The 21,204-nt window shown below is 45.8% G+C and overlaps 1 protein-coding gene across 3 annotated transcripts in view; it reads left to right on the forward strand.

Annotated features, from left to right (window-relative positions):
- LETM1 (leucine zipper and EF-hand containing transmembrane protein 1) overlaps positions 1–21,204 on the forward strand; it is a 251,235-nt gene that overhangs the window by 160,334 nt on the left and 69,697 nt on the right. The gene's annotated exons all lie outside the window — the stretch shown is intronic.

Here is a 21,204-nt window from a genome sequence, read left to right on the forward strand (position 1 = left end):
TACAGAATTAACAGATAACCTCTGGTAGGCATAGCAGGGCCTAGCTCAGTTTTCTTTCCCACCAAACCCTACGACATTTTTTCACTTATAGTCTTAATTTATAGTCGGTTATTCTAATTAGGATAAAAGGAAGAGTGCTTATTGCAGACTCTTATTACATTTCATTACTTGCTAAGAATCAAACACTAAATAAAGCACACAATATAATCCTAATGTTCTTTATACTACTCTAATGTGCCTAGTACCTTAACAAGGTTTAATTAAACAGCTCAATAATACTAAGATGCAGACAGCAGTCCAGAGTAAGAGGGGTGCTATCCAGTCTTTTGCACTGAGTGCCACATGTATGATTATCTCCCAATTAGCGAGAAGTTATATGTGTGTGTGTGATGCAAAGAACCCCTAGCTCTCAGATAACAAGTCAGTTCTCTAGAAGCTAGAGTAGCAGACTTGGAGGAGCTAAGAGAGATAGAGAGGTACATATAGGAGACCTACAGGAATGTTATAGAAAAGTCCTACCTCCAGTCTGGCAGCCCCTGTGCTACCTCGGAGGAGGGAGATCTCCTTAAAATGAGAGTGTCACCCTGGTGAGGTAGGAAATAATTCTGTAGCCAAGACCTGCCCATCAGGGGATGCAGTATCCTCTCATACCGAGGATGTGTCTCCTGGGGCTTCTGTTCAGGAGGGAAGAGTTAAGACAGCTGTTGTATTTATTTATTTATTTGAATTTATATCCTGTCCTCTCCAAAGAGCTCAGAACAGGTTCTAGTGATACATTGTAATGTTACATAAAGCTACTCTTAGAACATTTCATAGAGTTACAGCTGATCTTACAAAATTACAACATATTAAGAATATGGGCATCATTTGTACATAGATGATCATACAACTTCGAGTATCAAGTACTTTAGTGTGGTTCCTGGAGTATTCTGCAGAATCAAATATGGAGGGATGGGAAGTGTTAGCTTGGTGTTGAGAGGATGTGGTTAGTAAAAAATGTAGGTTTTTATGGCTTTCCTGAAGCTTAAAAGTCCCTCTAGGGATCTGATGTATGGGGGTAGGTTGCTCCATAGGTTTTGTAGGAAATGGGAGTAAGATTGTTTTGGGGCTATGTGGAGCTGGAAGTTGTGTCCTAGGAGGGGAGGGTGTAGGTGCACTTCATCCTGGGAGCGTAGTCCTCACCTTGGAGTGTAGAGAGGAAGTTTAAGTGAGAAGATCTGGGTGCCATGTTGTGGAGGGATTTGTATGCTAGCACTAGACCTTTGAAGATGCAATGTTTGGTTATGGGCAACCAGTGGGCTGCGGTCAGTGCTGGGGAGAAGGGGTCATGGGCTTGTAGATTTTTTAGTAGCCTAATTGCTGCATTTTGAACTCGCTGTAGTCATTGGATGTTTTTCACTGTTAAGCAATAGAATAATGTGTTGCAGTAGTCCAGGCACTAGAGGGCGAAGATATGGAGTAGTTGGGTGAAGTCCTGTTCGGTGAATAATAATAATAAATTTATTTATATACCGCAATAACTCATGGTTCAGAATGTTATATAGAAAATATAACATTAAGAAATTATTAACTTATCTAGATTATACATATTTATCAAACAAATAAGTTTTTAACAATCTTCTAAAGTCCTGGTAAGAAGAAGTATCTAAGATCAAATCACTAAAACTTTTGTTCCAAATTTCTGCCTGAAATGATAGGTTTCTTATTTTCCTGAGCTGTCGGAGATGGTAGAAAGAGGAGGAAAGATGTGGCTGGAGAGTGATAGGTGCGAGTCGAGCATAATTCCTAGGCTTTGTGCTTCATCTTTTGTGGTCAAGGTAGTTGATTCCCACTTTAAGGATGGGCAGTTGAAGGTGCATTTTTCTTTCCTGATCCAAAGAAGTTCTATTTTTGAGGCGTTTGGTGTGCCTTTCCTAAGATACTTGTTTAACTAGGAAATGGTCCAGTTTCTCTTGCTTAGTCCTCAGGATTCTGAATCCAGTTCTCCAACTCAGTATCTCAGTAGAACCTGAGGCCAGATGTTTTGCATACATTCGCCTCAAATATTACTTTTCAGCCATATTCCTCTCCTTGAGCGTCCTTTGCTTATTTCATTAACAGGAGCATTCCGGGACGTCCATCCTCCATTCACTTTTTCCTCTATAATTTAATCACCACCTGTTCCTGCATTTGCTAGTCCTGTTTTTCAGAAGTGCTACTTCTGCTCGGTAATCCTCAAGCACTAGCTCTCTTCTCTACAAGACATACCAGAGCTCTTAAGCTGACATTTAGCCTCACCCCCAGTCAGTCAGTTTTTCATTCCAACTTCTCTACATTCTCCAGTCAATAGTCATGGAGTTTTCTCTCCTCCATATCTTTTCTTTCCTGTTTTTCCTATAACATTACTCTAATGGGAATCACGTTTCCATTTTGCTTTGCAGCTTTCTCTTTCGCTTCCCATTTGTGACAACCTAGGACAAGAATAGCTAGTCTTTTCATCTGGTCACCCTTAAACATGCTTCTTGCCAGTATCCAGTCTACTGTTTCTTCCTACATCTTTCTGGCATATCTCTCTCCTGTGCTTGGATTCACCTGGCACTATGAGGTCGGCTACTATTCAGAGCTTCCATACGCATTGGTTTGTTGGTTTCTTCCCTTTCACTCTTGCTGAGGATGGTACACCACATAATAGTCCTCTCTTCATTTCCTTCCCTTGCTCATGCCATCTCATATCAAACAATATTTCTGATATTGTTGCCTGGCAGTAACCATTTATTTTTCTTTGGAGGCCAACTCTCCCTCCATCCCAGTTCATAAGCTAGGGAGAATATTCTGCCTGCTTGTCCAAGGATAAAGCACAGTTACTTAACATAACAGGAGTTATTCAGAGACAGCAGGCAGATACTTTCACATCCCATTCACCTCCCCTAGTTGGCTTCTTTACTTGGGCATAGAACTGACAACCTCGTGAACTGGCATCGAGCAAGAAGGCACTCGCACATGCGCAGTGTTGGCAGTCTCAAAGCTTTCTAAAGCTTAAAAGTGACAGTACACTTTAGCACTGTCTGTACCAAGCTCCTTGGGTGACGTCACCCATCTGTGTGAATAGCTGCCTGATGTCCCCAGATAATTCCTGTTATAATAAGTAACTGTGCTTTATCTAATAATTCCTAGCATCTTGATTGCTTTTTTGGCCACTGCAGCACATTGGGTGGAAGGTTTCATCGTATTGTCTACAATGACACCCAGATCTTTTTCTTGGGCTGACCCCCAAGGTGGACCCTAGCTTCTGGTACCTATGAACATAAGAATTGCCACTGCTGAGTCAGACCAGTGGTCCATCATGCCCAGCAGTCCGCTCACGTGGCGGCCCTCTGGTCCAAGACCAGCATCCTAACTGAGACTAGCCCCACCAGCACACGTTTCTGTTCAGCAGAAACTTGTCTGGAAGAGTGTTCCAGCTTTCTACCACTCTCTGGGTGAAGAAGAACTTCCTTACATTTGTACAGAATCTATCCCCTTTCAACTTTAGAAAGTGTCCTCTTGTTCTCCCTACCTTGGAGAGGGTGAACAACCTGTCCTTATCTACTAAGTCTATCCCCTTCAGTACCTTGAATGTTTCGATCATGTCCCCTCTCAATCTCCTCTGTTCGAGGGAGAAGAGGCCCAGTTTCTCTAATCTTTCGCTGTACTGCAGCTCCTCCAGCCCCTTATCCATCTTAGCCACTCTTCTCTGGACCCTTTTGAGTAGTACCGTGTCCTTCTTCATGTACGGAGACCAGTGCTGGACACAGTACTCCAGGTGAGGGCGTACCATGGCCCGGTACAGTGGCATGATAACCTTCTCTGATCTGTTCGTGATCCCCTTCTATATCATTCCTAGCATTCCGTTTGCCCTTTTTGCTGCCGCCGCACATTGTGTGGACGGCTTATCGACTTGTCGATCAGAACTTCCAAGTCCCTTTCCTGGGAGGTCTCTCCAAGTACCGCCCCGGATATCCTGTATTCGTGCAAGAGATTTTTGTTACCGACGTGCATCACTTTACACTTATCCACGTTGAACCTCATCTGCCATGTCGATGCCCATTCCTCGAGCTTGATTATGTCACGTTGCAGATCTTCGCAATCCCCCTGCGTCTTTACTGCTCTGAATAACTTCGTATTTGAGTTATTCTTCCCAATGTGCATCACTTTGAATTTATCCACATTAAATTTCATTTGCTATTTATTTGGATGCCCAATCTTCAAATTTACTAAGGTCTTCCTGAAATTTTTTAGTCTGCATGCATTTTAATACCTTTGAACAGTTTTGTGTCATCTGCAAGTTTAATCACATCACTTGTCATTCCAATTTCCAGATCATTTATAAATATATTAAATAACACCAGTCCCAGTACAGATCCTTGCGGCACTCCACTATTTACCCTCCTCCATTGAGAAAAAAGGCCATTTAACCCTACCCTCTGTTTTCTGTCCGATAACCAATTTCTAATCCAAAACCGAACATTGCTTTCTATCCCATGACTCTTTAGTTTTCTTAGGAGCCTCTCATGAGGAACTTGTGTCAAAAGCTTTCTGAAAATCTAGATACACTACATCAATCGGCTTGCCTTTATCCACATGTGTATTCACACCTTCAAAGAAGTCAAGCAAATTGGTTAGGCAAGACCTCCCTTGGCTGAATCCATGCTGTGTCCGTTCCATTAAATCATGTTTGTCTATGTGTTCCATAATTTTATTTTTTATAATTTTTCCACTATTTTGCCTGTCACTGAAGTCTGTAATTTCCCAGATTTCCCCTGGAACCCTTTTAAAAAACTTGTGTACATAAGAACATAAGCAGTGCCTCCGCCGGGTCAGACCATAGGTCCATCCTGCCCGGCAGTCCGCTCCCGCGGCGGCCCAAACAGGTCACGACCTGTCTGAATCACCAGAAGGGGCTCCCTTGCCACCTTGGTTTCTCATTGAAGTCCTATCTTCCCATCGAAGTCCTAACCCTCCGGTCTTGCACATGCACGACCTGATTGGGTTTCTATACTTATTACCTGGTTAGCTTTCTATACTTGTGTTACATCCCAGCACCTCTCTCAGTATCCCACGATCCCTTTATCCCTCAGAAATCCGTCCAATCCCTGTTTGAATCCCTGTACCGTACTCTGCCTGATCACTTCCTCCGGTAGCGCATTCCAGGTGTCCACGACCCTTTGTGTGAAAAAAAACTTCCTTGCATTTGTTTTGAACCTGTCTCCCTTCAGTTTCTCCGAATGCCCCCTCGTACCTGTTGTCCCCTTCAGCCTGAAGAATCTGTCCCTATCCACCCTATCTATGCCCCTCATGATCTTGAAGGTCTCTATCATATCTCCCCTGAGCCTCCTTTTTTCCAGAGAGAAGAGCCCCAGCCTATCCAACCTCTCGGCGTATGGGCAGTGTTCCAGCCCTCTTACCAGTTTCATTGCTCTCCTTTGGACTCTCTCAAGTACTGCCATGTCCTTCTTGAGGTACGGCGACCAATATTGAATGCAGTATTCCAGATGTGGACGCACCATCGCTCGATACAATGGCATGATGACTTCCCGCGTCCTGGTTGTTATGCCCCTCTTTATGATGCCCAGCATCCTGTTGGCTTTTTTCGAGGCTGCTGCGCACTGTGCAGATGGCTTCAGTGATGCATCCACCAGCACACCCAAGTCTCTCTCAAGACTGCTGTCTCCCAACAATGCCCCCCCCAATTTGTAGTTGAACAACGGGTTCTTTTTCCCTATATGCATGACCTTGCATTTTTCCACGTTAAAGCGCATTTGCCATTTGTTTGCCCAGTCTTCCAGTTTGTCCAGGTCCCTTTGTAGGTCCTCACACTCCTCCCTGGACCTAACTCTGCCGCACAGTTTGGTATCATCTGCAAATTTTATAACCTCACACTTTGCCTCCTTTTCCAGGTCATTGATAAATATGTTGAAGAGTAACGGCCCCAGCACCGATCCCTGTGGCACACCACTCGTGACTCCCCGCCAGTCAGAATATTGGCCCTTCACTCCAACCCTCTGCAGTCTACCCGACAACCAGTGCTCGATCCATCTGTGTACATCCCCTCCCACCCCGTGGTTCCACAGCTTCCTAAGCAGCCTTTCATGTGGCACCTTGTCGAAAGCCTTTTGAAAATCGAGGTAAATGATGTCTATAGGTTCCCCATTGTCCACCCGACTGCTTATTCCCTCGAAGAAGTACAGAAGGTTCATTAAGCATGACCTTCCCTTACAGAATCCATGCTGGCTTGTTCTCAGTAGGCCATTTCTCTCGATGTGCTCGCAAATACTGTCCTTGATCATAGCTTCCACCATCTTCCCTATAATTGAAGTCAGGCTCACCGGCCTGTAGTTCCCGGGGTCACCCCTCGATCCCTTCTTGAAGATAGGTGTGCCATTCGCCAATTTCCAGTCCTCTGGTACCTCTCCAGTTTTCAAGGATAGGTTGCAAACATGCTGGATTGTGCCCGCTATTTCTTGTCTTAGTTCCTTTAGAACTCTTGGGTGGATCCCGTCTGGGCCTGGCGATTTGCCGCATTTTAACCTGTCTATCTGTTTGAGGACATGTTCCAATTTTTCAGCCTGTTCCCCACTCATGAGCTCCTCTGAGTCCGGTATATTAGATGTGTCTTCTCTCGTGAAAACCGACGAGAAGAACGTGATCAACCTCTCAGCTACCTGTTTATCCTCCTTAATCACTCCCTTCCTATCCCCATCATCCAACGGCCCCACCTCCTCTCTCGCTGGTCGCTTCCCCTTTACGTAACTGAAGAATGCCTTGAAGTTTTTCGCCTCCCTGGCCAGCCCCTCTTCGTATTTCCCTTTTGCTTTTCTAACCTCTCGGTGGCATTCCTTTTGGCATTTCCTGTGTGCCTGGTGATTTTCCTCCGTTGGGTCCTTTTTCCATCTCCGGAAGGATACTTTTTTGTCATTTATTGCCCTCTTTACTTCTGTTGAGATCCAAACCGGGTCCTTTGACCGCTTGTTCTTGCCGCCTTTCCTGAAACTGGGGACGTACATTCTTTGTGCTTCCTGCAGGGTGTCCCTGAATAGGGTCCAGGCGCTTCCTACAGTCTCCATCCTAAGGATGTTTCTGAGCTTCCTCACCACCATTTCCCTCATAGCAACATAGTTCCCTTTCCTGAAGTTGAGCGCAGTTGTTGCGGTCCTCCTTACTGTGGGTGTCCCCCTTTCTAATGTGAATCTGATCGCGTTGTGGTCACTGTTGCCTAGTGGTCCTCCCACTTCTACCCTTCTTGCAGGCCCCCCTAATCCGTTTAGGATGAGGTCAAGAGTAGCACTCCCTCACATCGGTTCCCTGACTAGTTGCTCCATGAAGCAGTCCCTCACAGCTTCTACAAATCCTGTTTCCCTAGTGCAGTTGGAGTGACCCATACTCCAGTCAATCCCCGGGTAGTTGAAGTCCCCCATCACTGTTATACTTCCAGTCCTGCATTCTTGTCTCAGTTCAGCTTCCAAGTCGTGTCCGACTCCTTCCGGCGTACCAGGTGGGCGATAGTACAGCCCCAGTTTTATGCCTGCACCCTTGTTTCCCGGCAATTTGACCCATAGCGATTCCAGCCCCTCTGCCTTCTTTGCCATATCCATCCCGACCGAGTAGATAGAGTCCTTTATATATAGTGCTATGCCTCCCCCCTTCTTGTGGGTCCTGTCCCTCCTGTAGAGCTTGTACCCCGGCAGCGCCACATCCCATTGATTCTCCTCTGTCCACCATGTTTCTGTAATTCCAATTATATCCAGGTCTTCCCCTTGGCCACGACCTCTAGTTCACCCATCTTGGCCATGAGGCTTCTTGCATTTGCGTACAAGCACCGCAGGTCCCGTCGTTTTTCCTCCACCTCTGTATTTACCTGGGCCGCCTCCCCTTGAACTTCGGGCAGTTCTCCTGTTCCCTGTGCTTCTGCTTTGCCCTCAGCCTTTACCCTCGTAGCTTTCGGTTTCCCCACAATCCCGCCACCCCACTTCCCCGCTTTTCCTCTGGGTTTTCTAGCCCTACCGGCCCCCTCCTGGGCTATCATCCCTTGAGCCTCCGTTTGATCCCCCTCGCCTTGTGGCACCCCTGTATTGCCCTCAGCTTTCGCCCTCGTGCCACCCAGTCCCCTTGTGTCTCCATGTCCCTTAGTCTCCTCCCAGCAAGCTCCCTTTACCTGATGTTTCCCTCGCTGTCTGATCATAAGATCCACCGATCTCTCTACTTCCTCCTTGCAGTCAGCCCGTTCAGCATCTGTTCTGGATACTGTTGTCCGAAGCGTCAATATCAGATCAGCTGTCGGCTTTCCCCCTCTCCTCAGTTTAAAGCCCTCTCGATCTCCTTCCTCACATTGGCTGCCAGTAGCCTAGTTCCCGCTGTGCTCAGGTGCAGGCTGTCCCGCCGGTAGAGCTTACTCTTTCCCCAGAAGGACGTCCAGTTCCTCACAAAGTGGAAGCCCTCCTCCTGGCACCATCTCCTCAACCATGCATTCACAGCCTGGAGGTCTGCCTGCCTCTTTGCATCTGCTCTCGGTACAGGCAGGATCTCTGAGAATGCTATCCTCCGGGTACTCCGCTTCAGCTTTCGTCCCAGGACCCTGAACTGGTCAGTCAGTGTGGCCATGCTGAAGTTCCTCCGGCTCACATCATTCGTTCCGACGTGGATTATCACCGCAGTCTCCTCTGTCTCTGCTCCGTCCAGGATCCTCTCGATCCTATCAGTGACGTCTCGTGTCTTGGCCCCTGGGAGACAAGTCACCAGCCGGTCCTCCCTTCCTCCAGCTACGTGACTATCAACCTTTCTCAAGATCGAGTCTCCCACCACAATAGCAGACTTCCCTTTCCTCAGCAACCTCCTCTGTCTCAGGTCCGTGTCCTCGGTGTAGTGCGGTGTCTCTCCCTCGGTGTCCCGGTGAGTCACGGTCTCCTCCTCTTGCGTGGTTCCTCCGCTAGGTCCTTCCCCGGTGTCGCCTTGTGGATCCTGGGTCTCGTCTGCCGACATCCGTCTGTGCAGCTGCTGGTCCTGTTCCTCCACCTTCCTCCTATAGGCCTCCTCGATGAATCTCTCGAGGTCCCTCACCTGGTCCACAATGGGGCCTGCTCCGTCTGTGTCCTTGGTTGACCAGCTCGTCTCCTCTGTGTTGCGCAGTCCCTCCAGTTCCTGGACCCTGACCCTCAATCTGCCGACCTCCATCCTCAGGCTTTCCAGTTCCTGACACCGACTGCATATGTAACATTCGTTACCTTCCAAACCTTAAATACTACAGTCAATTTTAGTGACAGCAGATCAGTAATTTAATGTTTGAGTTTGTCAGTTTGGCTTAGTACGTCTTCCAAGTTCACCACGATTTCGTTCAGTTCCTCCACATCATCACTCTTGAAAACCATTTCCGGTTAAGGTAGATTTCTTACATTTTCTTCCGTAAAGACTTAAGCAAAGAATTCATTCAGTCTCTCTGTTATGGCCATATGTTCCCTGAGTGGTAACGATGCAAATATATATAAAAACTTTATCATCATCATCATTTTTACTCTATTGAACATGCCAAGGCACAATAAATTGAGACTCTCCCATTGATCCAATTTCCCCAGAGCTGCTTTTATTAAAGGGCAATATTTAATCTCATAAAGCCTCCCTTGCTTTGTTTTCACATCCAGATACCAATACCTAATGTAAGAGACTAGGATTTACTTATTTATTAACCACCTTTATATGAAGAAATTCATCCAAAGCGATTTACAATACACTGAATAGTAAACAGGTACTCCTAGTAGTGGTGTAGCGAGGGTGAGAGGAACCCGAGGTGGTGGCACCCGCCGCCCCCAGCCACACGCATGCTCTTCTTCCGTTCCACTGTACCTCTTTAACTTTCCCAGTGTGAGCAGCATCACCAACTTGCTTCCCATTTTGTGGTGGCTCTCCCTCTGACGTTACTTCCTAGGTGCAGGACCCAGAAGTAACTTCAGATGGAGAGCCAATGGCACAAGCAGCAGGTTGGAGTTTCTGCTTGCACCGGTGAAGATCTAGAGGTACTGTGGGGGGGAAGTGAAGGCGCGCGCACGTAGCAGGGGGGAGGAGTGGGAAGGAGCAGGGGATGTAGAGGAGGAGGGGTGCCAGTGCCCTCACCAAGGCGGTGCCCGGGGCAGATCGTCTCCTTCCCCCTTACTATGCCACTGACTCCTAGGTATTTTCCCCATCTGTCCCGGCAGGCTCACAATCTAACTGTGGTACCTGGGGCAATGGTGAGTTAAGTGACTTACCCATAATCACAAGGAGCAGGCTGGGATTGAACTTGCAATCTCAGAGTGCTGAAACAGCAGCTCTAACCACTAGGCCCCTTCCCCTCCCATTTAAGCTGGAATTGTCTTTTCAAATACCCTGTCTGCTCCCTGGGTAGAGTCACATTTAAAATTTTGGATTTGAACATATAAATTTTCAAATCTGACACCTGTCCAAACATCTCCAAATCTCATATTGTGGCGGCCAAGATATTGCAAAGAGCAGAATCTCTTATCCCCTATCCTTATCCCCTGTATGTTCTCATAAGCTTTTGTACTTTGCAGTTCCATTATTGGTACAAACAAAATGGTGGATAGTGGGCTTTCCTTTAAGTGAAAGCTTTCTATGTTACCCCACCCCCCAAAAAAAAAAAAAAAAATCATTGTTTTAAAGCATGATTTTTTTTAATAAAGGATCTTCACCCAGTCCAACAATCTGATCTTTGGAGCATACATATTTAATAAAGTATATAGTTACTGTTCAAATATAAACAACAGAAGAATATTTATTTGATAGACTTTTGTGGATTTGTTACATATCTCCTCATTTTTTTTTATTAACACTTATAGTAAAGACATTCTCTCCCAGAAAATTCAGGAAATGTCATTCTATTTTGCCACAGCCATGGTCACAAGCCCATATATAACTTTTGGTCTTCTGTCTTTAAAGTAAATCTGTTAGTGCTACGCAACTTTAATTTCTCTAACTTTTTTTTCTCCTTTTTTTAAAATTCTGCTTTCTGTCAGCCTGGCTTGTTAACAGATATCCTAGCACATTTCATCCCTATATATGAGAACCAATGCCAAATGTTTAAATTTGGAGAAAGAGAATGATTCTACTCCTATAATATTTTTGGATTCTCATAGTAATCCACCTCCACTTGTAGAGCAGCCTGTGTAAGTTTTTTTCACATTTTAGTTGAAGGCAATTAAAATGAACTTCTGTGATTGGGTTGTGAGCTGCCATAAAGTATGAAGTGTTATAGTGTGGGCATTATTTAGAAGTGGTTGTTGTATCGTTTTTGAACTGTGGCTCCCAAGCTTGTCCTTCAGCAAATTAGGTTTTCAGGATATATGTAATTCTGCATGAGATAGATCTGCATAATATGTAAATCTATTTCATGTATATTTATTGTGAATAAAGTACTTTGAAAATCTGAATGGCTGGAAGCTTTCAAGGACAGATTTGAGAGCCACAATTTTAGAATTCCCATCTTTGGAAGTACTATGGGTTAATATGTGACAGATTCCATTATCCTTATTTGGCAGCTTGACCTCAAGCGGTAGTATTGGAAGATTACCGCTAAGTGTCAGCTGCCATTTCTAGTGCAAAAGGCATATAAGTCTTATTCACCTCTAATCGCGAGTTGCATAGAAGGCATCATCTACATTTTTCGGCTCCGCATCCTGTATCTCTGGGCTGTGCTGTAGCTCCCCAGTTTCTCCTCCTACACGTGAGTTGGAAGGTGTCTTTCTGATCTGTTCTGATTTTACGTTATTATTTTTGTTTTTTTATCCAGATTTTGGGGCTTTTCAGTGCTTCAGAAGTCCCCAGTGTTCCTGGGGCAGCTCTACCTGGGAGAATACACAGATTCTGTATGTTAGAAGTCTGTAGCTGAGAGGGCAATCCTTTTACAGTCTACACTAGCACTTTTGGTGGCTCGGGGATTGTTCCCCTGATAGCAAGACTTGCTCCTGGTTGTTTCTGGAGCTTGAGTGCAGGCTGTGTGACTTCGTGTTGGTCCTGAGGTCTTTATCGGATGCCAGCTATGTCCCCACTCCCACCTCCCCGAGTCGACTGTGGAGCTGTAGGAGTTTGATGTCTCAGGTTCTCTCAGGGTCTGACAGCCCAAATAAACAAGCATTTGGACTATTTTTACATGCTTGTCTGAGACTGTAGTCTTCTCCATAGCCCAGCTGCTGTTTCAGCTGATGCAGAGACAGAACTGTGAATACAGGCTCTTGTAGCCTATAGGGAGCATTTGGGGGGGGGGGGGTCCTTAATTGCAGTTTTGGGGGTTTCTGGAGTTTGGTATAGAATTTGCAACCTCTAAAAACCCCTTCCCTGAATTTTGTAAACTTTTAGTTAGCTCTTCCAGGCTGCTTTTTGGCACCAAATTGCTGTCATGGTGGCCATCATGATTTCCCAATTTGATTTTAAAAGCCTCCATTTGCCTCAAAACCTTTCATTTCTGATTAAAATCACTAGAGATGGACTGCTCAGGCTGATTTATGTACACCAATTCTTCCGTGTGCTGAGAAAATCCAAACAAACTCTACTCAATACAAATTATAGTATTTTTCCACATATACTCAGAATTGTGTAGCTCCCCAAGGGGGTTACCTTATAGGGGTACCCAGTCACAACACATGCATTGGGAATTGTTGAAAATTAATAAATATTAAATTTATATTTTAAATTCAATACATTTTATTTGCAACTCAATTCTCTCTGATACAATCTTCTTCCCGCACAGAACATTTTGACTTACACCTGATTTATGCCAGATTTGTGCTTGAGGGATGTCCAAGGAGCATCAAAATTCCATGTGCCATGGGGCACATGTGAGTGGGGTAGGAACACTAGGCTTAGACCCCTCTGGTCTCTCTAGGGCAGTGTCTCTCAAACTTTCTCGAGCCGGGGCACACTAAAAGTAGTGGCCATGGCTTAAGGCATCTAGAAGTGTGCAGACATCGCCATGATGACATCACACATATGTGTGACATCATCATGTCGAAGTCCGCGCATGTGCAGAGGCCCTCCAGATGTTCCCTGAGGCACCAGTAGGGGGTGCCAGCAGGGAAGAGGGCCAGAGAGAAGGAGAAGCACTGGCGCCAACTTACTGCCTACAGCAGTGTTTCTCAGCTACTTCAAGCTAAGTACTCCCTCAGTCTAACAATTATCAAGTGAATACCCCAACCACAGACCTCCCTAGGGCCACCCAAGCTCTGCCCCAGATCCCATCCCCTTTACTAATTGTAATGCAATTTTTCCATTCATTTTTCATATTCACACAATATACACAGCAGATATAAATTCTCAAAACTGATACATTTTAATCACTATATTGAAAATAAAATAATTTCACTTACCGGTGATCCTCTGCAGGCTGCTGTAATTATCTTTAAAGGTGAGACTGGGAGGCCAGGGGGGAAGCCGGAAGATGTTAGAGAGTGAAAAAACAGGACCAAGGAAGATGAGAAGTACCAAGACTACAATCAAGGTCAACCCCCCAGCTGCCGAAGAAATCCAGATGAAGGCCACAGTCTCCGTGCAGACTGAAGAGGACCCACCCTTCCCCCCGATGGAAGGCGGAGATCTCTGTACAGACCGAAGTTGAGGCCCACCTGAAGACTTCAGTCTCTGTACAGACAGAAGATGACACCCAGCAACAACTCAACGAAGACATCCTGCAGAACTGACGAGTCTGAGGGAAGAAGTGCAGCGGCTGAGAAGTATCCGGGAGAGCGAGGCATTCATCGATGGAGTCCTCCTAGAACTGTCTCAAGTCTCCGAACAAGTGCACAAAGACAGGTCTATCCTCAGGACACCTGAACCAACCGGGCATGCAGCATTGGAAGTAACGGCTGGTGTACAAGAAGAGACTCGAGACAATGAGACCTGGCAACTAGTCACCTCTGCAAGCAAACAAGAAGAGACTCGAGATGACAGAACCTGGCAACTAGTCATCTCTGCAAACAAACAAAGAAGACAGTCCTCCACTTGGGTATCTTCAAGCAAGCACATCAACCTCCGCAAGATCACCCTGAGCAACAGATTTCAGCTCCTACAAGAAAGACCCACCAGCGGAACTCAGGAGGATATTCGGGAAGATTTCCAAGAGTGTAATCTCGAAACCCGGCAGACAACCCCAACTCAAAAAGCAACGAATCAGTACCCCCCCTCCCCCAAGAAGAAGCGCAGAGTGGTCGTCATTGGGGACTCCATGCTGAGGGTACCGAGGGACCGGTATGCAGACCAGATCTACAAGCAAGAGAGATCTGCTAACTACCAGGAGCCAAGATCAGGGACGTGACTACCTGTATTGGAAAAATAATCAAGCCCCAAGACCCCACTACCCAATGCTTCTCATCCACATCAGGACAAACGAAACCGCCAGGAACTAATCGGAGAAGATACAGGTAGACTTTAAAGCCCTAGGAGAAAAACTGAAGCAACTGGAAGCGCAAGTGGTCTTCTCCTCCATCCTACCGGTAAGAGACAAAGGAAGAGCCAGGAAAGAACGGATCAAGAGGACTAATGAGTGGCTTAGGCGATGGTGCAAGGAGATGAACTTCGGCTTCCTGGACCATGAAGATGCACTTCAAGGACTGCAGGGACCGGATGGGCTGCACCTAACCGGAAGAGGGAAGAATGTCCTGGGACGACGCTCACTTGCTACGGAAGGCTTTAAACTAGGTGAGCCAGGGGAGGGGACCCACTCTCACTCAAGTTGGGTAAGTAACTCAGAGGTAAGAAATTGCGCGAATACTGAAGGGGACAGAGGGAGGGAGGTAGAGCTAGAGACACAGACTTAGTATCTGAGGTAAGTAATCAAGTCGGTAGAGTGGGAGACAGAGGAAGAGATGGAGACTCCATCTTGGGGCCAGGGGGAAAAAAAAACATAGAAACAGAGTATGACGACAGAAAAGGGCCGACAGCCCAACAAGTCTGCCCACTCAAGAATCCTCCCTCCCTCGAGAATCCATCTATTAAGCATTCCTCTTGAGCGATCCCATCTGTCTGTCCCATTGTCCCTTGAAGTCTAGCATGTTACTGGCCTCCATTACCTGACATGGAAGACTATTCCATCGATCAATTACCCTTTCGGTGAAGAAGTATTTCCTGGTGTCCCATGAAACCTCCCTCCCCCGAGTTTTAGCGGATGCCCTCCTGTCGCCGTAGGACCCGTAGGAAAAAAGATTTCATCCTCCACCTCAATGCGGCCCGTGATGTATTTGAATGTTTCTATCATGTCCCCCCTTTCTCTGCGCTCTTCGAGAGAATATAAGCGTAGTCTGCTCAGACGTTCTTCATATGGGAGATCTTTAAGTCCTGAGACCATCCTAGTGGCCATTCGCTGAATCAACTCCATCCTCTTCATGTCCTTTATATAATGTGGCCTCTAAAACTGAACACAGTACTCCAGGTGAGGTCTCACCATGGATCTGTATAACGGCAGTATGACTTCAGGCTTTCGACTGATAAAGCTCCTTCTGATGCAACCCAACATTTGTCTTACCTTTGTTGAAGCTTTCTCCATCTGATTGGCAGCTTTCATATCTTCCCGGATGATTACTCCCAAGTCCCGTTCTGCTACAGTTCTTGTTAGGTTTTCACCATTCAGGGTGTATGTTCTGCATGGATTTCTGCTACCAAGGTGCATCACCTTACATTTTTTGGCATTAAAATTCAGTTGCCAAGTACTGGACCATTGTTCCAGCAAAAGCAGGTCCTGCTTCATAGTGTCGGGCATGGTTGCGCTATCTAGTTCTGCTGCGTTGTCCACAACGTTGCATAGTTTAGCGTCATCGGCAAATAATGTAATTTTGTCACAAAGTCCCTGAGACAGATCCCTTACGAAGATATTAAATAGTATCGGGCCCAAAACCGAGCCCTGTGGCACTCCACTGGTCACTTTCGATGTTTTTGAGGGAATACCGTTTACCATCACCCTTTGAAGTCTGCCGCTAAGCCAGTTTTCTACCCATGCAATCAGTGTATATCCTAGGCCCATTGCATTCATCTTGTTCAATAACTTACGGTGTGGGACACTATCAAAGGCCTTGCTGAAGTCCAAATACACAATGTCCAGGGACTCTTTCCCCATCCAGTTTTTTTGTTACCCAGTCAAAGAAGCTTATCAGATTGGATTGACAAGATTTTCCCTTCGTAAAGCCATGCTGATGTGGATCCCTTAATTTTTCATCATCTAGAATTGCGTCCAATCTGTTTTTTATCAATATTTCCATGAGTTTACACACTATTGATGTGAGACTCACCGGTCTGTAATTTTCAGCCTCTGCCCTGCATCCCTTTTTGTGGAGCGGAATAACATTGGCAGTTTTCCAGTCCAAGGGAACTTTTCCCTTGCATAGGGAAAGATTGAAAAGCTCAGCTAACGGTTCTGCCAGGACATCTCTCAATTCCCGAAGTACTCTGGGGTGTAGATTATCCGTGCCCATAGCTTTGTTTACTTTTAGCTTTGATAGCTCGTGGTAGACATTACTCGTGGTAAATTCAAGGTCCCGGAATGGGTCCTCCGAGCACCCCTTTGCCTGTAGCTGAGGTCCGGATCCTGGCGCTTCGCAGTTGAAGACCGAGCAGAAGTAGTTATTGAGTAGTTCTGCCTTGTCTGCGTCCAAGTCAACGAAGTTATCATCAGGTTTCTTTAGGCACACAATACCGCTTGTGTTTTTTTCCTGTCGCTAACGTACTTAAAAAAGGATTTTATCCCCTTTTTTAACCTGTTTTGCTATATTTTCTTCCATCTGGAGTTTGGCCTCCCTGACTGCCGTTTTAACATTTCTAGAATTCGCCAGATATTTTTCTTTAGCTTCCGGTCGTTGTGATTGTTTGTATGTTACGAATGCTTTTTTCTTTTGCTTTACTAGTTCTGAGATCTCCGCAGAGAACCTCTGTGGTCTATTTTTTCTGCGCCGTTTGCTCACGGTCTTTATGTATATGTTGGTTGCTTTTTGCAAGGTTGATTTCAGAGCCGACCATAGTACCTCCATATTGTCCGTCGCACTTTGGGTTTGCAGCTCTTTGTAGACATAGTCTCCCATGCACTGAAAGTTAGTTCCTTTAAAGTTTAAGACCTTAGTTGATGTATTTGACCTAGTGATTCCTGAAGAAAGGAATCACTAGGTCAAATACATCGACTAAAGTCTTAAACTTTAAAGGAACTAACTTTCAGTGCATGGGAGACTATATCTACAAAGAGCTGCAAAACCAAAGCGCGACGGACAATGTGGAGGTACTATGGTCGGGGAGAAATCACATGGACACTGATGGAGACAGAGGCAATAGTAAGGATGACAAAGACAAAATTGAAGGCAAGATGGAAGGGGGCAAAGGCAAGAATGAAGGGGACAAAGGCAAAATTGAAGGAAAGATTAAGGAGGACAAAGGCAAAATTGGAGGCAACATTGAGGGGGACAAAGGCAAGAATGAAGGGGGCAAACTATCTCAGTCAGAAAACACTCCATGCAAACAGATAGAATGGACAGCCATGTATGCTAATGCCCGTAGCTGGGGCAACAAAATACTGGAACTGGAAATGGAAATGAGAAACGCCGACCTTGATGTAGTGGCGATATCAGAAACATGGTTCTCCGAGTCCCATGGATGGGATATGGTCATACCAGGATATAACTTACTCCGTTGAGACAGAGAGGGCAAATCAGGTGGAGGGGTAGCTCTGTACATTAGAGATGGCATCAAAGTAACTAAAATCACAGACATCAAGTATACGGGAGAATCCCTCTGGGTGAACCTTGCCAGGGGCAATAACAAATGCCTATATCTTGGTGTTGTATACAGACCACCAAGACAAAAGGAGGATGCAGACGACGAACTAATGGATGGCATAGAGACCATCACACTGCGTGGAGATACAGTGCTGGTGGGAGACTTTAATATGCCAATGTGGACTGGAACAAACCTTGCGCTACAACCAGCGGCAGCAAGAGGCTACTTGCCTCCATGCAAGGAGCACACCTCAAGCAGATGGTATTGGAACCCACCAGGGACCAGACAATCCTGGACCTGTTGCTCACCAATGGAGACAGTGTCACAGAGGTATTGGTGGGAGACACCTTGGCATCCAGCAACCACAACATGGTTTGGTTCCACCTCAAGAAAGGATCCACTAGGCCAAACACATCGACTAAGATCCTAAATTTTAAAGGAACTAACTTTCAGTGCATGGGAGACTACGTCTACAAAGTGCTGCAAAACCAAAGCACAACAGACAATGTAGAGGAACTATGGTCGACACTAAAATCTACTCTGCAAGGAGCAACCAAAATATACACCAAAACCGAGAGCAAACGACGCAGAAAAAATAAATCACGGTGGTTCTCCGCGGAGATCTCAGAACTAGTAAGGCAAAAGAAAAAAGCTTTCGTAAACTACAAACAATCACAACGACCAGAGGCTAAAGAAACATATCTGGCCAAATCCAGAAAAGTTAAAACAACAGTCAGAGAGTCCAAACTCCGGACGGAAGAAAACATAGCTAGGCAGGTAAAGAAAGGGGAGAAATCCTTTTTTAAATATGTTAGTGATAGGAAGAACACAAGTGGTATTGGGCGCTTAAAGAAATCTGACGGCAACTTTACAGACTCGGATGCAGACAAAGCAGAAATACTCAACAACTACTTCTGTTCAGTCTTCACCTGCGAAGCACCAGGATCCGGTCCTCAGCTACAGACCAAGGGGAATTTGGAGGACCCATTCCGGGACATGGAATTTACTGTGAGCGAGGTCCACCAAGAATTATCAAAATTAAAAGTAAACAAAGCTATGGGCCCGGATGATCTACACCCTAGAGTACTTCAAGAACTGAGGGATGTCCTGGCAGTGCCGTTAGCTGTGCTCTTCAATCTTTTCCTAAGCGAGGGAAAAGTTCCCCTGGACTGGAAAACTGCCAATGTTATCCTGCTCCACAAAAAGGGATGTAGGTCAGAGGCTGAAAATTATAGACCAGTGAGTCTCACATCAATAGTGAGTAAACTCATGGAGAAGTTGATCAAGAGCAGATTGGAAACATTTCTGGATGATGAAAGATTAAGGGATCCCCACCAGCACGGCTTTACAAAGGGAAGGTCTTGTCAATCCAACCTGATAAGCTTCTTTGACTGGGTAAAGAAAAAACTGGATGAGGGTGAGTCCCTGGATATCGTGTATTTAGACTTTAGCAAAGCTTTTGATAGTGTTCCATACCGTAGGTTATTGAACAAGATGTACTCGTTAGGACTAGGAAAAACACTGACGGCATGGGTACAAGACTGGCTTAGCGGTAGACTTCAAAGAGTAATGGTGAACGTTATCCCCTCAAAAACGTCAAAAGTGACCAGCGGAGTGCCACAGGGTTCGGTCTTGGGCCCGATACTATTTAATATCTTTATTAGGGATCTAACTCGGGGACTTCGAGACAAAATTACATTATTTGCTGATGATGCTAAACTATACAACATTGTGGGCAGAGCAACAGAACCTGATAGCACAACTGTGCCCAGCATTATGGAGCAGGACCTGCTTTTGTTGGAATAATGGTTCAGTACTTGGCAACTAAACTTTAATGCCAAAAAATGTAAAGTAATGCACCTTGGGAGGGGAAACCCATGCAGAACATACACCTTGAATGGTGAAAACTTAATAAGAACCACTGCAGAAAGGGACTTGGGAGTCCCAATGATGCCAGGCTAGTCACCGAACTCCCATAGATAGGAGGAAGAGTGGTGGTTTACAGGTATTCTGGGACAAGGATTTGCTTGGACCCCTGAGTGCTAGACATCATCGAAGAGGTTTGCAAGCTTGAGTTCTTTTATCCTCTTTTAGACTTATTTGTGGATTCTGTGGCCAGACGACCGGAGAAAGTGGTCAGGGGCCGAGCAACAGTGAAATGACTCATTTATATTCAAGCTGTAAAACTCATACCAACCAAGAAATTGGGCTGGGGCAGATATCTTATCATGCCCAGGAAAGACTCAGATGACTGGAGGCTAATCCTGGATCTGAAGTCGGTCAATGCACCACTGACAATTCCCCAATTCTGGATGAAGGCCATATAGTCAGTCATAGCTTCGGTGGTACTGGGGAAATTTCTAGCTTTGCTGGATTTGACTGAAGCTTCTATACATATTCCCATATTTCAAGCTCCTAGGAAATTTCTCAGATTCCATGGTGCTGAGAGACATTTCTAGTCCTTGGCGCTCCCATTCGATCTGACAACGGTACCTCACACTGAGGTGATGGTCATTGTGGCAGCTCACCTGTAAAAGGCAGTTACCAGGTGCATCCAAACTTGGATGATTAGCTTTTCAGAGCTTTGTATTAAGACCAATGGAGCAAACACAGTGGTCAAGTTGTCCAACTGCTGCAAGACCTGGATTGGATCTTCAACTTGCAGAAGAGCTACCTGGGATTGGATCTTTAACTTGCAGATGAGCTACCTGGAGCCAACATAATCCCTAGGGTACTTGTGGATCTGCTTCGACATGGTAGAAGGCCGTGTTTTTTCTTCCAGAAATGCGCAAACTGAAACTAAGGTGCCAGATTTTTGAGATTCTGGAGGTGCCAGCACCTATAACTTGGTACTATCAAAAGGTGCCAGGGTCAATAGTAGCGACTATAGAGGTTGTCCCTTGGGGGAAAGCCCATCTATTTCCTCTTCAGGACGCGCTGTTGTCCTGTTGGTCTCTGCAGACAGATTCCCTCCATTTGCCACTGACCTGGCTGGGCAGGGACACATCAAAGTTTGCATTGGTAGCTCCAGTCTGAGTCATTGTCAAAAGGCTTGCCTCCCCACATATCTTCTTGGGTCATCCTGATGACAGATGCCAGTCTTTACGGCTTGGAGGGGGGAATCATTGAGAGGGTCATACTGTCCAGGTTGATGGTTGTTCTCTCAGAGGAAGTGGTCCATCAACAGATTAGAACTGTGAGCCTTTTGGTCCAGCACTGCAGATATTGGAAAAACCCTGGAAGGCTAAGCTGTCAGGGTTTTCTTGGACAGTGCCACAGCTGGGGCATACATCAGGTAGGGAGGCATCAAGAGTACCCCATTGAGATTAGAGGCCCAGTTGTTTCACTGAGCAGAAGTCCACCTACAGGCTCTGTCAGCAGCACATGTAGAGAGAGTGGACAATGTGCAGGTTGACTACCTCAGCCGGCAGACCCTGGACCTGGGGGTGTGGTCGCTGA

The sequence above is a fragment of the Geotrypetes seraphini genome, chromosome 1 (genome assembly GCF_902459505.1).
Source record: "Geotrypetes seraphini chromosome 1, aGeoSer1.1, whole genome shotgun sequence".
NCBI classification, from domain to species: Eukaryota; Metazoa; Chordata; class Amphibia; order Gymnophiona; family Dermophiidae; genus Geotrypetes; species Geotrypetes seraphini.